We start from the raw sequence: 17,679 nt of genomic DNA on the forward strand, positions 1-17,679 counted from the left end.
CTTTCTAGTATCCACCGCGCCCCTTCCTATTAGCCAATGGGCATGTATTTTATCGAACAAAGGATCTGTTTTAGAATTAGGTTAGTGGTTTAAAGCAGACCTTTTCTTTTTTTATATATATAAATATACATATGTGTACATACATATATGCACATATATATATACATATATATATACATACATATATGTGTGATCGTTTATGTATATTCATGTTTATTTAATTTATTTATTTGTTTATTTTCTATTGTTTTTGTTTGTTTTAAAGCTACTTTGTATCGCTATCCTAGAGTAAGTTTTATTTTGTGAACACAGTTATTTGCTATTTCTCTTCTACAGTTTAATAGATTTTGGGGTTCTTTAAAGTACAGGATAGCAAATTTTTCATGAAGGCATAATTTACATGGGTAGTCTAAATGCCTACACGTGGTAGCTTGTCTTATTATTTTCCATTCGACTACCGGCGAACGTCCGCTTTCTTTGAGTTCCCAGTATTTATTCGCTAGTGTTGCTTTTATACGGTGTTTTTTATTGTTGAATGTACTTTTGTGGTCATAGTATCGGGTTTTGAAATCTAAGGAAGTCATGCCTACGTAATATTTCTTGTTATTCGGGTTTTCTTTCGCAAATATTGTTGCCTGATAAACTACGCTTTTTGTTAGACATTTATTTTGAACTGGGCAAAGTGTGCGGTGTCTACAGTTGCATTTATCTTGTTCGTTATTAGTATTTTTATTTATGATATGGTTGTTCTTGTCTGTATTTTCTGCTAGTGTTGGTTTTATTTTTGTCATGGTGTCTACTTTTTTATTGTTTATTTTGTTGTTGTTTTCTGTAGGCTGTTTTTGAACACAGTCAACTACGGGTACTTTTGCTAGTATATATATATATATATATATATATATATATATATATATATATATATATATATATATATATATATATAGGAATTGCCACTTCTTACACTAATGATTGCGTAAGAATGAAACACTAGTGTTTGTAAGCATCAAAGTATAATTCTCCCTTAAGAATATTAAGGATGGCAATTCTCTGGGAAATAATGACTAAGGTGTAGTCAACTTTCGTTTATTAAACGTTCACGACTTTCGCTTTTCCGAAAATTTTGAATTATCTGTCAGCAATTTCCTTCGTTCAAGTGGCAGTCGTTTGGTGGACCGGAAGTACAGGCTTATCAAATAGAGTCAAAGATGGCTTAGTGGCTGAGCTCGAATCTCCCAATCGGCAGGAAGTGTCAACTACTACACTGATGATTCCGTAAGCATGAAAGACTAGTTTCTCTAAGTAAAAAAATTATTATTTAATTATATATATATATATATATATATATATATATAAGTGAAAATGTGTGTGTGTCTGTCTGTCTGTCTGTGTACATTTCCCTAAACAATAACTCTGTCAATTTTCAGTCTACAGACTCGAAATTTGATATACAGGGGATGGCCATTTGGGAAAATATTGGTAATCCGTTTAACGACAGAATTTTGGTTGTTAAGAGGTCAAAGTTCAACGATTTCACTTTTGAGAACTCTACCAAACTACTCCAACAATTTTAGGTATAAACAATTGAAATTTTAGATATAGGTCCCTTGGACATGGATCTAACTTAACTTGATTTGAGCCCAAACAATAAATGTTAAGGGGTCATAATAGGGATCAAAGTTTAAAAAATTTGACCGCTTCGGTCACTAATAAATTACTCAGACGGTTTCTGGTCTAGACATTTGAAATGTTACATAAAGGGTATTCAGAGATAGGCAAAGCTTTTTAATCGGTTTGGGTCGAAAATTTGAGATACCAATATATAAATGTATGTATGTTTGCATGTCTGCCTAAAACTTCGACAGAGGAGACGAATTTTTACATGATCAGTATCGTTTTGACGACAAATATCGAAAAATTGTCTAAAAACATAACTATTTTCACCTTCAATTGGGCACGTTTCTATACGGAGGGGGTCGCTTTTTTCGTTGATATTTTCGAAAGTCATCCCCTCTTTTCGATTGTATAGCCTTAATTAAAACCTACGTAACTTCCGGTTTAGCGGTGGTCGTAAAAGCAAAAACGTCCCGTTTTTCCCCATTCTTTTCTTCCTTCGCGATACGGGTTCGAGCCTGCCTTCCTACTACCACTTTTTTTTTTGATCAACATACACCTCAAAACACCCGCGCAACGCCGGGCTGAAATGATAGTATATCTATAAAAGTGAAAGTGTCTGTCTGTCTGTCTGTCTGTCTGTCTGTTAGTATGTGTGTGTCTGTCTGTGTACATTTCCCTACGCAATAACTCTCTCAGTTTTAAGTCTACAGACTGGAAATTTGATATACAGGCTACTGAGATTTTGGAAAATCTTTGTAATCAATTTTAGGCTAGAAATTTCGCTGTTAAGGTGTCAAAGTTCAACGATTTGACCTTTGAGAACTCTACCAAACTACTCCACCAATTTAAGGTATAAACACTTGAAATTTTAGATATAAGTTTCTTGGACATGGATCTAACTTAATAACTTGATTTGAGCCCAAAATAATAAATGTTAAGGGGTCTTAATAGGGGTCAAAGTAGCTGCATGTTTATCTCTTACAATAGGATAACCTTAAAAGTAAATGTGATATGTTGGTAAATGAGATGATTCTACTTAAGGATGGACATGCTTTTTTATCATTTTCAAACAAGTATAACAAAGGACGCCGATTTTCCCCCTCTTTTGTTGGTATTGTGTCTGTTTTATCCAAAGGCTAATTTTTTTATATTTTGTGCGAATAAATATTTCAAAGTGAAGTATATGTTTTGATACTGTATTATATCCGTTCGATCCTTAGTTAGGCTGTTATATATTGAAGGGGACAGCTCCCGGTTTTTAGTTAGAAACGAAGTAATTAGGATCGGATATAATAATTAATGAAGGAGAATGCTGGAATCGAACGCAGTTATCCAAAGTTTAAATGAGCACACATTGGTAGTGAGATGTTATTCCAGGAATGCAGTGGAATTATCCATTGTATTAAGAAATAACTATAAAAGCAAAATTGAGGTTAGAGCAGGAATAATAAAGGAATGAAATTAAGATATATCCTTGTGTTGCCAAGAAACGTGTTAGAAGCATGTGCAATTTCCGTGTGCATAAAATGCGCATGTATGGCCACGTTCTGACGTCACAAAGAAATATAGAATCAATATATACAGTTAAGTTAGAGTGCAGCGAGAGAGAAAGATAGAAAGAGAGAGAGAGAGAGAGAGAGAGAGAGGAGTCAAAGAACAGTCCGAGTTAATCCAGCGAAGAGTTAGCTGAATCCTCTTAGCAAGCGAAGCGGAGGAAGAAATTCTTTTTATAAAAAGTAACATTTTATCTTTGTTTCAATCCCGAGTTTCTCTTTTGGGGAAGTTGGATTTTTCCCATATAAAATTTATTGTGATCAGGCCGCCTGAAGATATCGGATAACTAACTCGAATGCAGCGTACATTAAAGTTATTACTTAAAAAAAAAAATAAAATCTCTTTGCAAAACTCAATCATGTTCTACAAACCCAAAAAAACACAAACAGCATAGTGCTCCCACCATTCTCTTTCTTTCTTAACTACCTCACCGAAGATACTGGCTTCCTGATTTTAAATGCACCAAACATTAATGTTATTGCTTTTTTTATTTTCGTTTAAAATACTCAATCATGTTCTGCAACGTCTAAAAAAACGAGAAAATCATCTAAATTCAACTTTGCTAAACACTATGATTTTAGAAAGTTTTATGCTTCAATTTGTTTCTATCTACAAATATTGATTTTAGATATAAGAAACTTGAAACATAAAACGTTTCTTAATTCCTTGATTCGGCCTCACTGACTCGAAAGATTGAAATGTTGCGAAACAAAATAACTAAACCAACCAAATCAAAGCCATATTAAAATTGACCTTGTGTCTAACTAGGTGTGTTGTGGTAAATAGAGACCAAAATCTGCTCATAACTTCACCAAAAACATTTAATTTCCTTCATATACATTCAATTTATATGTGTATGCACATTATTTCGCTTCAAATCTAATTAGTGAGCGTTTTCCCTGTTTTCCCTCTGTTGTTCGTTTTTATATCTCAATGAGCAGGACTCGTATCCCAGCGTTGCCCGGTATAAAATATTTAAAAAATTGATTTAACTCTGATAATACTCACTCAATCACTCACTCACTCTCTATCTATCTATGTATCTATGTATCTATCTATCTATCTATCTCTATCTCTCTCTCTATATATATATATATCTGTCTATCTATCTATCTATCTATCAATTCAGCTATCTCTTTCTCTCCTGTTTATTTACTATATTAAAATCTATTCCTGTTTTTGAGGGGTTTTTTTTCTTCTGGGAACCAACCAGATAAATACCTGTCTTCACTCGTACACTCTGCACAATCTTTCATCGAGCAATCCACTCCAACACTCCGCCCACTTTTACACTTATTTCATTACCTCCCACTGAACTAGGCGATTTTCTTTTTATTTTCTTCCCACTGTTCTTTTTTTTTTTAATGTCCGATTGATTAAATTGTTAGTCAACTCTCGGATCAGTTCAATTACAGCTCGCAGATTAGTTCAGCTCCAATCAGTATCCATCGCGCATGTCCGGAATCGTACCAATTAGTGCGGTTATCAGGGAAGAAGTCCTTGTTAACAAAAAGATGTGATGATGCTACAAACAATTTATTTTAAGTTAAAACTAATGTTAAAACGATTAATTGGAAAAATCGGATCTTGTAGGGTATCGGAATCAAAAGAATTGAGCTGATTTTCGATTCCAAAACTGATTCTTTTAATTTTCTTTGCTTGGTAGTTAATTTTTCATTGCTGATACTAATGATAAAATTATAAATATTTCTTGCATTTAAATACACTAAGATCGCTGGAAAAGTAGAGTATTCTACTGCTCCAGAAGGTATCACACTGCCGATGCAATCATCTATCTATACAATAGCCAAGTACGTCGTAGGATGGAGTAATCTTGTCATATCTGGGCAGGAACTGATCGGCGTGTCCTATCTTTTCTTGATAGAGTTCAACACGTGCTTAGAAACCTAATAACTGATGCCCGTTTATCTTTTCCGCGATCTTTCCCACAGAATAGACGTTGCGAGCCTGTCTCTGCTCTATCGTTATTTTCATGGCAAGTACTCGACTGAACTCCAATCTGTGCCCCCCTTGCACAACGTTCACACTAACTACAACCACTATCAACAATTCCCCCCTTTATCAGTAACTAAATATAAACACAGATTCCATGAACGAAACTTCTTTCCTAGAACTGCTCGCATGTGGAACACTGTTCCACTAGCCTGCTTCCCGACTGATTACAATACGGTAGCCTTCAAGTCATATGTAAACAAATTCTTGTTTAACCGCCCTGTTTACTGAATCAAATTTTACTCAGTTCACACAATTGGCGATCACTACACTGCCACTTTACATTCATTAACCCTTATCTTCGAGTGGCATTCAGGTCTTGATAAGTGGTAAAAAAAGCATTAATTTTATAGATTATAATAACAAGTTTCGGTAAAAATACCACTGGAAAAATGATTTTGTAAAATGGCACAAATAACAGCGGCGCGAGTGGATAGATAAGAAAAAATGGCACGAATGAAAAATCTAGATGAAAATCACACAAACAGTTGGTAAAACTCTTGACCACAATAAACGAAAAACATTAAAAAGTTCGCCCAATTAAAGATGAAAAATTATATCTACATTTAAACGTAGATAAGGACTCTCCGCTACATCGACCACCTCATGAGAATAATGAATTTTAGAATCGGAATCGGTAATTTTATCGGAATCGGGAATTTAGAACAGAATCAGAAATTGCTTCGAGATCAAGAAAAAATATTGGAATCGCCCCATTACTAGCTTAAATCACAGCTTGGTTGATAATGCGAGACATTAGATTGGAGACGCTGTCTTGGATCCTGTCGAAGAGGAAGAGACTAATGATAGATGCACCAAACCAAATGTGGCAACAACACTCGACGCATGAGCAAATGGTGGTTTGTAGAGATATACTATACTCTTAATTGTGAATAATATTTAAGCAGGATAGAGGAAACCAACATTCTTTGCAGCAGCTTTTGCAATGTCTTCAATGTATTTGTTCCAGTTCATGTTGTCTGTGAATGCAGAAAAAAATCGAACAGATTCACATACTTGGTTGAACGTTTACAAAGCCAATGCAGTTGATGTCAGCACAATTAGGAGATGGGTTCGTCGATTTCAGACTAGTAATAGAGACATGACCAGGAGCGCCATGGACTTTTACGACCGAGGCATCAAGAACTTGGCAAAAATGCATTAAGAATGATGGTGACTTTGTAGAAAAATTAAATTCTGAAGCACAAAATGTTTTCGTTATAATGGTACAACTCTCTTCTTCGTAGATCTTCAACTTATTGAATTGAAAAAAAACTGAGCTTTATTTTTTAAACGGCTTTTATGCATGTCCGTTTTTGTAGTCTTTTGGTGCTAGTTTGTTGGATTCGCTTATGATGCGGTTTACTGTTTCGTCTCTTTGTCTAGAGAAATAGATTTTCCGTTTTACTGGGTTTTGTCTGAACTTGTCTTTTTTTATAGACAGTTCGTTCTGATCACGTTTTTGTTTTTCAGCTATCGATAATGTTTTGATTTCTCATTTTATGTGTCTTTCTCATAGTTACGTGTCTCAATTTTTTAGACGAGTATAGGTTATTCGTATTATTTGGATTCTTCGGACTGTTACATGATAAGGGCTGTCCCCTTTTCATGTAAGTATAAAACTAGAGAGATTTAGTTAACATGAAAATGAAATAGAATAGACGAAATTCGAACCTCGTAATTTAGGTTTAGAAATAGATTACGAGAGAGAATTAGCAAATGGAATGTAAAAACAAACCATTGTTTAGCTTAGAGATAAAATAGTTTTAAGAAAAGAATGTGCATTTGTCAATTCTGTTATGAAATTCAATTGAAGAATGCAACTATAAGATAATTTAATAAACATGTTTTTAACATATTGGAAATATAGGTTACTGGAAATATAGGTTAAAATCACTTTTGTAAACAAAGGAAAAAGTTTTAGACACGCATTTCCAGAACACATGAAAGAAGAAACATGTTTTAACATGTGTATGACGTCATGGAAAATGGGAAGTTCTCGATATAGTTAGAAACTTTAGAGTTAAGCAGGGAGAGTCTGAGGGAGTCTGAGAGAGAGCCTGAGGACGAGAGACGAGAGATGGGAGTCGAACGTCTGGAAGCGAGACGGTCACCTTTGAAACATAGAATGTAAAACTTTGAATTCCTGACTAAGAAAAACACCGACCGGTCGAAGAAGAAATAAACGCGTCATGTGTTTTTATAAACGTCGTCTTTGTGTTGTAATTCTACCAAAAGGTAAAGTGAAATTGTCATTATATGTCTTATGTATCCTGTGTTTTAAAATGTCTTCACATACAAATTGTCTCTACATCTCATATCTACAATGCGAACACTAAGACTGTCTCAACACTGTCTCCTCACTACACTTCTAAGTATGGACATTTTAGGCGGGTGCCGAGTCCTGCTGCCACACTCAGGGTCTACCAGCGGCCACCTAATTGCACCAGGGGGATCACCACACTCGTCAGCACATCGAGGTACACTTTGGTGTTGATTTTCAAGCAGATTTCAAAGTTGTGAGGTAGCATGATGTGGCCCTCACTGGAAAGGACACCGAAGACCAGAAATATTTTTGTATCACCTGAGCATGTCCCTGTTATTCGCGGCAATCCAATGATGCATTTTGAGGGTGCTGGACATGGTCCTGTTGTCATAACTTCGTTCAGTGGAGAGCATGGGTTGTACAGCGGCCCATCTCCGATCTCATTCGTTAGATATTGTTGCCTTTTCAGGTATGATAGAAGGCTCCTATTGCTCTTGAGATCTGTACAGAACTGGCCAACTAGTAAATGGTATGCAAGAAACGGAAATGGAATCATCTTGCCGTTTATAGAGCGACAATTTTATCCTTCCACCCTCTAAATTTTCATTATTATTAACGCACTAGGAGTAGTCTCATCGGCCATCGTAAAAGATTTCTATTAGTTAACAGCTTGTGGTATTCCCTGGAGTCTGAGTTACAACAGGTTTCTAAGCTGATTATGTGTTATTGGTATTCTGCATCGAATGAAGTGATCGGTTCTGGAGTTACTTGTGCTTTTGTTAAATGGAGGGAATTATAATGCAGGAGATTATACGTTGCTGTAAAAATGGCGATGCTAATGCTACCTGAGAACATGTTAGTTTATGGTGACGATGTTTCAGCGAGTTATTTCCTCATCCAAGACGACAAAGAAAGCTCATTAGCCACGCTACCCTCCACTACCATATCATTTCTATCATATCCTTAGTTGCTTTCTACAGGAAGAAACCGTATTCCCTTCGATCCACACGCTCTTTAAAACAGCTGTTTGGTTTATGAAAATTTTATTAAAATAAAACAAATCAAAAAGTGTTTTGTTATTATTTTCATGGAAATTGTTTAAGTCAAAGCATAAAGCCGCTTCATGTAAAAGATTAAAAAGAACTAAAGATGGTAAAGTTACGCAATGAATATATATATATATATATATATATATATATATATATATATAGTAATTTATAAAATATATATGGCGATTAAGCTACACTGAATATTCTGCGTTTCATCCACTTATAGGATTCGTCAGGCTTATGCGCGAATTCTGTGGTTGCTTCTTGTTTTTATATATGTTGAGGATTTCTGGTTAGCTAATCAGCTTTCTAGTATCCACCGCGCCCCTTCCTATCAGTCAATAGGCATGCATTTTATCGAACAAAGGATCTGTTTTAGAGCTAGGTTAGTGGCTTAAGGTAGATCTTTTCCCTCCTTTTTTTTTTTTTTTTGATTGGCTAACCAGAAATCCTCAACATATATAAAAACAAGTAGCAACCACAGAATTCGCGCATAAGCCTGACGAATCCTATAAGTGGATGAAACGCAGAATATTCAGTGTAGCTTAATCGCCATATATATTTTATAAATTACTAACTAGCTCTACCTACATATTGAGCACTTTTGAAGTAAATACTTAAAGTTTACGCATAAATCTATACTTTCGTATATTAAATTTATGTGAGTAAATGAAGTAGTTATATATATATATATATATATATATATATTATATATATATATATATATATATATATATATATATATATACTAGACTACCCATGACCCGTTGGGTCAGTATATATTAACTATGGAATTAATGTGTGAGCGTGACACTTTTGACGTAAAGAAAATAGTTTTTTGTGACGTAACATAAACATTTCTATGAAAGTATATTAAAATGAAAAAGAATATAGATAGATCTCTATGAGTCGTTCTGTTTATAATTGTTTATTCTTGAAAAAAAAACTTACAGCCATTGAATTATAAGTGGTTTGTCATACTTATAGGTAAATGTGCACTGAACAGATACCATAATACATAAAGTTAAATTCAAATTTTGAAATATCTTATAATTTAAACGTGAAAAAAAATGTGGTCGCTGAAAACGTACACAGTAAAACAATACATTGTAAAATAGTAGATTTATTTGTAAGAAAATTGCGTTAAAATAACTTAAACGTAATACGGAAATGAAAGATGTAAAAAACAAATGCAGTAGCAGAGTAGTAGTAGGGAAAATACATGTCCACCAGTAGTAGTAATAGTAGGATAAGGAAGAGGTGGCGTAGTAGTAGTAGTAAGAAGAGGGAGAGGAGGCGTAGTAGTAGTTGTAAAGAGGAGAAGTAATAGTAGTAGTAAGAAGAAGAGGCATAGTAGTAGTAGTAGTAGGATAGTGCGCAAGCAAACAAGCAAGCAACAAAGAACGACAGAGTTTTAGTATTATATATATATATATATATATATATATATATATTTACACAGTGATCACCACTTATCAAGGCCCGGAAGCCACTCAGGGATAAGGGTTATTGCAAAGTACATCACATTAGTGAGGAGATTTTATGAAGTGTTTAATTAGGGGGGCGGTTCATTAGGAATTTGTTAACATTAGACTTGAAGACATCCAAGTTGTAGTCCGGAGGGAAGCAGACAGACGGAACAGAGTTCCACAGGCGTGCAGTTCTAAGAAAGAAGCTTTTGCTCATGAAATCCGCGTTTTGATTTAGGCACAGATATAGAGTGGGGGAAATTTTTCACAGTGGATTCAGCTAGACGGGTGTTTTTCGTAAAAGATTGGCGAGGGGGGACCAGGGATTAGAGTTCAGACGAGCACCTGCCATGAAAATAACGATAAAACAAGGATAGGCTCGCAACGTCTCTTCTGTGGGAGAGAGGTTGCAGGGTAGAGAAAAGGGCATCCCCCACTAAACCACGAAGTCTATTTTGTACTCTGTCAAGGCATGATAGGCTGTTTTTGGCAGCTCCTGCCCAGATATGACAACAGTATTCCATCCTTGGCCGTACTTGGCTTTTATATAGATAGAGAATTGCATCAGTAGTGAGATATCTTCTGGAGCGGTAGAAGGATCCCACCATCTTTCCTGCGACCTTGGCAACAGACTTGATGTACGTGTTCCATTTCAGATCAGGAGTAAAGGTCAAACCCAGAAGCTTGTCAAAACACGGGGCCTCACCCAGACGAGAGCCATCCATCACAATTGATGCCAGCTGGGGATCAGAGCGTTGATGATGTAAGGATAGGAGTTTGGTTTTGGATGCATTAAAGGTAACTAGCCACATCTTCCCCCACTGAACCGCTCGCTCGAGATCAGAGGAGAGAGAATCCGAGAGAACTTCGTCATTTACAGCCTTTGATGTGTTGCCGTAGATGGTCGTGTCATCAGCATAGATGTCAACGAATGATTTAAGTATGTGTTTAGGGAGGTCATTGATGTAGAATTTGAGTGTATGTGTTTGTGAATTCGTTCTCTATGGACTCCTTAACTGCTCAGCTGATATTTTTGAAATATTACACAAATGTACTTTATGTGTCTGGAAGAGTCCTTAGAAAGGGTTTAGTGTCGGAATGCCTCCGATAAGTATCGAGAATCGAAAGAATCCGATTAAAGAAGGAACAGTACGATTTTTACCAAATTTGACACCTAACATTACAAGTGTATTCGAGAAGTTTTATCACCACACAAACAGAAAGGCCTGACGTATAAAATCAACAGTAATTACTTTGATATGACAGGGACGCATTCGAAGTGAATGTTTTTGTTTAGAGCACAATTGGACCATGATACTTGACTTTTGCATTTTAAACTTAAATTCAAGACATTATACATAAACAAAATATATATCCTATATAAGTAATTGCGAAGAGGAATGTTAACTTTTCTCCCGGTGTGCCGCGGTGAAACCCCAGCTAAAACAGGCAATTGTCGTGGGGGCACAAGTGCTTGCAGTTCGTCAGAGCATTCTCCATTAAAATACTTGTAGAACAAGCAGAAGGATGCAACGTTTCGTCGATGGGACAGAGGCTGAAGCTTAGATGCCAGTTCAGGGCCTATCAGATTGGCGACTCTTTTTTTAACCATATCTAGGAGCGAGAGACTAGTAGTAGACGCACCAGCCCAGATGTGACAATAATACTCCTTACATGGGCGAATGGTGGCCTTATAGAGATACAGGATACTTTCAGGTGTAAGTAGTTTTCTAGCACGGTAGAGAGAGCCCACCTTTCTTGCAGCGGCCCTGGCAATGTTTTCAATATAATTGTTCCAACTCATGTTTCCTGTGAACGTTAGGCCAAGCAGTTTGAAAGATGTACTCTCAGACAGGGAGTCACTGGCCATTGCTATTGGTGGCAGAGAAGGTTTCTTGTAGTTATTGAAGGAAACCAGTTTAGTCTTGGCAGCATTGAATGTGACCATCCATTTATGTCCCCATTCCACTACAGATTGGAGGTAATCCTCTAGTGTTTTTACCATTTCTTTAATTATGTGTTCATTTGTTTTCCTGTCATGCCTGTTATAGAGTGTAGTGTCATCAGCGTATATACCCATCTCAGAGGCAGTTTTGTCGGGGAGGTCATTAATAAATATCAGGAACAATAGAGGCACTCCCGCATTTATATCACACTGTTTAGATATTCGACCGTCGAGGACAACCTGGATTTTTCTCTTATCTAAGAAGGATTTATTTATGCTAAGTATTCTACCAGTGATACCGTATGATTTAATTTTCCTGAGGAGACCCTCATGCAATACCCTGTCAAAAGCCTTAGATATATCCCTCCCCCGCTTTGTCCAGTGAATGATATATATGTTCAGAGATTACAGTGAGGATGTCAGCTGTGGAACGGGCTTTTCTAAATCCATATTGTTTGTCATTCAGAAGTTTAGCATCTGTAAGGTGCCGGACTAGAGCATAGTTAATTATGGTCTCAAATATTTTAGCGAAAACTGGGAGGAGGCTAATGGGGCGATAATTTGATGGGTCCGTTCTTTCGCCAGAATGAACAAGTTTAACCTGTCTGTCGTTTATTTGTGTTGCTTTCTTATGTGCTTTGGTTTCTGCATTCCAAGATTTTTTTACATGCAAATTGTGCCGTTTTTTATGTTATATATTCTTTATTTTATTCCCATCTTCTCAGATATCCGACAGTATTTTTTTTTTTTTAGCTGGACATGAAAGTTCATGCGGAATCTTTAATTTTAATTTCAAATGATGTAATTTCGAATTAGTTTTTGTAATAATACCTTTACCTTATATATAATAAAAATTATCGTTTTTCGCTGTATTTAATTGTGTAAATTAAAATCCTGTTAATACAATTATGCTTTATTTTCAGAACGCTGAAAAAAAACAATGGCGCAATGGATAAAGACATTTGTAGAAGTTAACCCTTAAAATGGCTGTTCGATTCGGAAATAGTAAATTGTAGTTAGCTCTGAAAAGGGCTGTTTGGACTGTTTCTGCTACTACTGCTGAGGCCTTTAGGGTGTTCGGCTCGAACGACTTGACTGGGTGCATTACAGTCGCGTTTCAGGAGGCTTCCTGCACCCTAGCTGAAATGGGAAATATTTGACCGAGGAAGCATTCTCTATACAAGTGTTGCAGTTACAGGAACGCTGCTGATAAACAAATAATCTTAATTGATTCCCAACTCAACTTTTAGGTTAAGAAAAAAAGTTCTTGCGGAATTTTTAAATTTTGATTTCAAGTGATATAATTTCATATCAGTTTTCGTTATCTTTACTTTCTATATCATTAAAATGAGCGTTTTTCGTTATGTTATCTTTACTTTCTATATCATTAAAATGAGCGTTTTTCGTTCTATTAAATCGTGTCAATTACAATCGTTTTAAACAGTTATGTTTTATTTTAAAAACGTTGAATACAAGATGGGAAAAAAGGCAATGGCGCAGTGGATAAAGGTGTTGAGTCTCTACAGTTCTAGGTGAGCATTGTCTGAAGATAGATGTTCCAATCCTAACCAAAGCCGGTCAGAGGCTTAGTTGGTCAAAAACGTGGTGAGACGACAACTATGAAAGGCAGTAATTGCTGTGGACGCAGTTAGGATATTCGGCGTAGCTATCTTGTCGCGGTTAACCACCTGATGAAGGTCAGAAGAATATTCTTTTATCTTATTCCAATTACTTCGAATTTTTTCTCGACTTTCTCGAAATTGTTCTTATAGATCCTTTAATTATTGCTCCGACAGTATTTTTTTTTTATTATGAAAGTTCTTCGTGGCAGGATGTGCGCAATCTCCCACTACACCTCTTCTGAGTCGACATTGTTAAATGCCAGTGGCAAGTGAAGTGTATGTACAAGACGACTGGAAACAAATGCAGAGATAAGCGGAGAGCACATACAGCGCCTAGAACTCCCAAATGGTCACCCATCTGGTACTAACCAGGCTCAACCTTGCCTAACTTCGGTGATCTGACAAGAACCGGTGTGTCAATGCGATTACGCTGTATATATGGTTGTAATACAACCAAACCGATAAAATCCACTGCAATACAACCAAACCGATCAAATCCACTATAAAACAACCAAACCAAACTATACAAACTAACAACTGAGAATACAATAAGTTTGAAGAATTCGGCATTAAATAACCCAAAAAGGGTTGATATGCCGTAAAACAAAACAACCAAACAACAAAACTATCATCAAATATGGATTGAATCTAAAATTGAACAAAATACTGAATCAAAATGGAATATTATATCATACTCAATCGTCCCCCCCCAATAAAAAAATCTTGCAACACTTAAATATCAGATAAGAAATGGAAAAGTCTGTTAATCTTGTATACAAGATGTACGATATAAAACCTAACGTTCAAAATATATTTAACAATTTAAACAAACGTTTTATTTAACATTTTATTTTTTGTCGTTTAAACATCAATACCACGCAAATAAAAATATCTACGTTAGTTGTTATTTATACAAATAACTCCGAGTATAACGAAATTTTATTATCGCATTTTCACCCCCAGAGGAGGCACAGTTCCATTTTGATGTAGGGGATACTATTTGGGACATTATTGCAGGGATAACACGTAGGGAGTTGAGCAGCAAGATGCCTGTTCACATTACACTTGAACTTCTTCATGTCAGTATAATCGGAGAGCAGGAACCCGGAAGAGAATTCCAAAGTCTAGCAGTTCTGGGAGGGAAACTATTACAGTAGAAGGTTTTCTAGCATCTGGGAATCACTACTTCATAAGGGTGGAATTTTGCTGCCTGTCGGGGGTATTTACGCCGAGGGGGTACAATTGTTTGTAGTTCGTCGGAGCAACTACTATTAAAATACTTGTAAAACAGGCAGAGGGATACAACATTTCGTCGATGGGACAGAGGCTGAAACCTGGTTGACAGTTCGGGACCTATCGGGTTGGATGAAAACTTTTACAACCTATAAATTGTAACTTGTAATAAATTGCAACTTCAACGGAGCACCTGTAATCATAGCACACCACACGGTGGTGGAGAACCAATGTACAAGATGATCAATCGAGAATTACACATGTTTCAAAGTTTTTTTTTCTTCTTCTTCTTAGTCTCCTTTATGGATTACCGTATAGAATATGGAATATGTGCCTACATAAAGAGTGGCTTCACCTGTCGCAGGTACATCTCGAAAAAAAAAGTCCTAAATTTCCCTTTACCTTTAGAGTATTGCTGAGAAAATTGATCACATTCTGTCCGCTCATGCCTCGATCAACATATATTAAACATCTTCAAGGTTTCTTTTTAAATATCATTTATATTGTATTTGTGCCGCTAACAGGTTAGAGACTGACGTTACAAGTTATAGCTTCAAAAGGTTTTCGTATTGCTATAAGAGTATTTGTATTGATAAATATTAACCCATACGTTTTTGTTTACGGGAAATTGATGCTGAAACGATAAAAAGCAACAAAAAAAATGTTGTATGTATAGTTTGTTTAGATTATATTTTAAACTTTACGATAATAATAAACGTTATGCTATATATAATATCGAATATGTGCCTACATTAGGAATGGTGTGTGTGATTTGATTCTTAATCCGTCAGAGGGATGTGATGCGTCTAGTGTGTTAAGTATAAGTTAGTGTTAAGTTCATGCTTGCATGTTTCTCGCCATAAGTTTTGGTTTTGGTTTCGATTCAAGCTGATTCATCCAAGTCTTATGGATATATCTTTTTTTAATTTTGAAATGTCAACTTTATAATATATAAACATCCATAGAACATTAACTCTATAATAATAACGAAATCTGCAATGATTAAAATATCATATTTAAGCGTACTTTACAACCAGACTACGCTGGGCGTCCCTGCTAGCTTAGATAAATACTTTTGCATTTTTAACAAAAGAGCTACAATAATACCAGTTATATATATATATATATATATATATATATATATATATATATATATATATATATATATATATATTCTTCATACGTTTTGGTTTCGATTTCTATTCAAGCTGATACATCGAAGTCATATCGATATAATTTACTTTATTTTTGAAATCGCAACTTTATAATATATAAAAATCGATAGAAAATTAACTCCATAATAATATATACGAAATCTGCATAAATAAAAATATTATATTTAAGCGTATTTTACTACCAGGCTACGTCAGGCGTTCCCGATAGCTTCTATAAATTCTTTTGCAGCTTTAACAAAAGAACTACAATGGTCAAGATCAAAGTGTAGTATCTGTTCTTCAGATGCTGCACTTCCATTTCTTGTTCTCTTTCGGTGGAGGAGAAATCCTTCACGACTGAGACAATTTTTATTTTTGTACCTTTTCTCCATGTTAAAAAAACGACCCTGGTGTCTAACTCTGTCCCGTGGGGAGGCATAGTAAATAGGTACAATAATATCAGAGCGTCTCCATTGACGCTGAACATCCGCAGAATGCCAACATCAATATATTACATACGAAAGAGTCCGCTGTGAAATTTTCAACAGATCCCACCACTTGCTATTCTTATTGTTTTTTATTATTTATTTATTTTCTACTTAACTTTCTTTTCCGAAATATTTGCACTCCATGATAATGTGGACGGAAGTCGGCAAGTGAAATTTCCGGTTCAAATTGAATCGGCTAATGGCTTCGATAAAATGCCTTAAAACACGCACGAGAATGAATGTGATGTCTACTTTGATTGCAAACTTGCCAAATTCGATGAGCAAAAAACATGTAGCAATTGTCAACTCATCAATTGGTCAAACAAATAATCTTTCTCTCTCTCTCTCTCTCTCTCTCTCTCTCTCTCTCTCTCTCTCTCTCTCTCTATCTATCTATCTATCTATCTATCTATCTCTCCCTTCCTCTTTTACCCGTTCCCTTTCTCTATGTATAACGTTTATGTTAACTGTCTTCCTCCTTTCACATGTCTTTCTTTCTTTCTTTCTTTTCTTTTCTAACATTTTCTCTCCACTTCTTAATCTCCTTTTAGCTTTGCCTGTGCGGTAGATAGAACACCGGACCCTAACTACTGCGTTCACGATTTCAAATCTTCCCACCTCTACAGTCATTATTTAACCACACGAGTGTCTGATTTAATTTTCCACAGACGCTCCTGTGGAAAAAAGATGTGGATTAAAATTTCTTAGAAACAAAATATCAAAAAAGAATAAGTATTCGAACCCATGCGAAACTTTATATTTGGGTATTAGCCTGGCAAAATCGGTGCAAAGTACGAAAATTAAAGAAATGAAATGTGAAGATCGACTGACGGCATTGTGACTATGCATGCGTAACGTAATAGCTATCGGCTCATGCTTTAATTTTTATTCTTGCAGCAAACATGTCTTCATAGGTCATGCATTAACGGCAAAGAAAAAGTAAATCGCAAGCTAAACGCTTTGGTTTCGATTCTCGATGGTGGTGCACGAGTTATATATATATATATATATATATATATATATATATATATATATATATATATATATATATATATATATATATACATCGACTGGTGTTAATCGTGACACCCTGCACTGAAGATTCCTGAAAGATGAAACTCTAGGGTTTGTAGGTATTTAATAATTATTATAGTAAGTAAATATATATATATATATAAATACATATTTATATACATATATGTGTGTGTGTGTGTGTGTGTGTGTGTGTGTGTGTGTGTGTGTGTGTGTGTGTGTGTGTGTGGTCACGAATAG

The sequence above is a fragment of the Euprymna scolopes genome, chromosome 7, assembly GCF_053919585.1.
Source record: "Euprymna scolopes isolate OS-2025 chromosome 7, ASM5391958v1, whole genome shotgun sequence".
Classification (NCBI taxonomy): Eukaryota; Metazoa; Mollusca; class Cephalopoda; order Sepiida; family Sepiolidae; genus Euprymna; species Euprymna scolopes.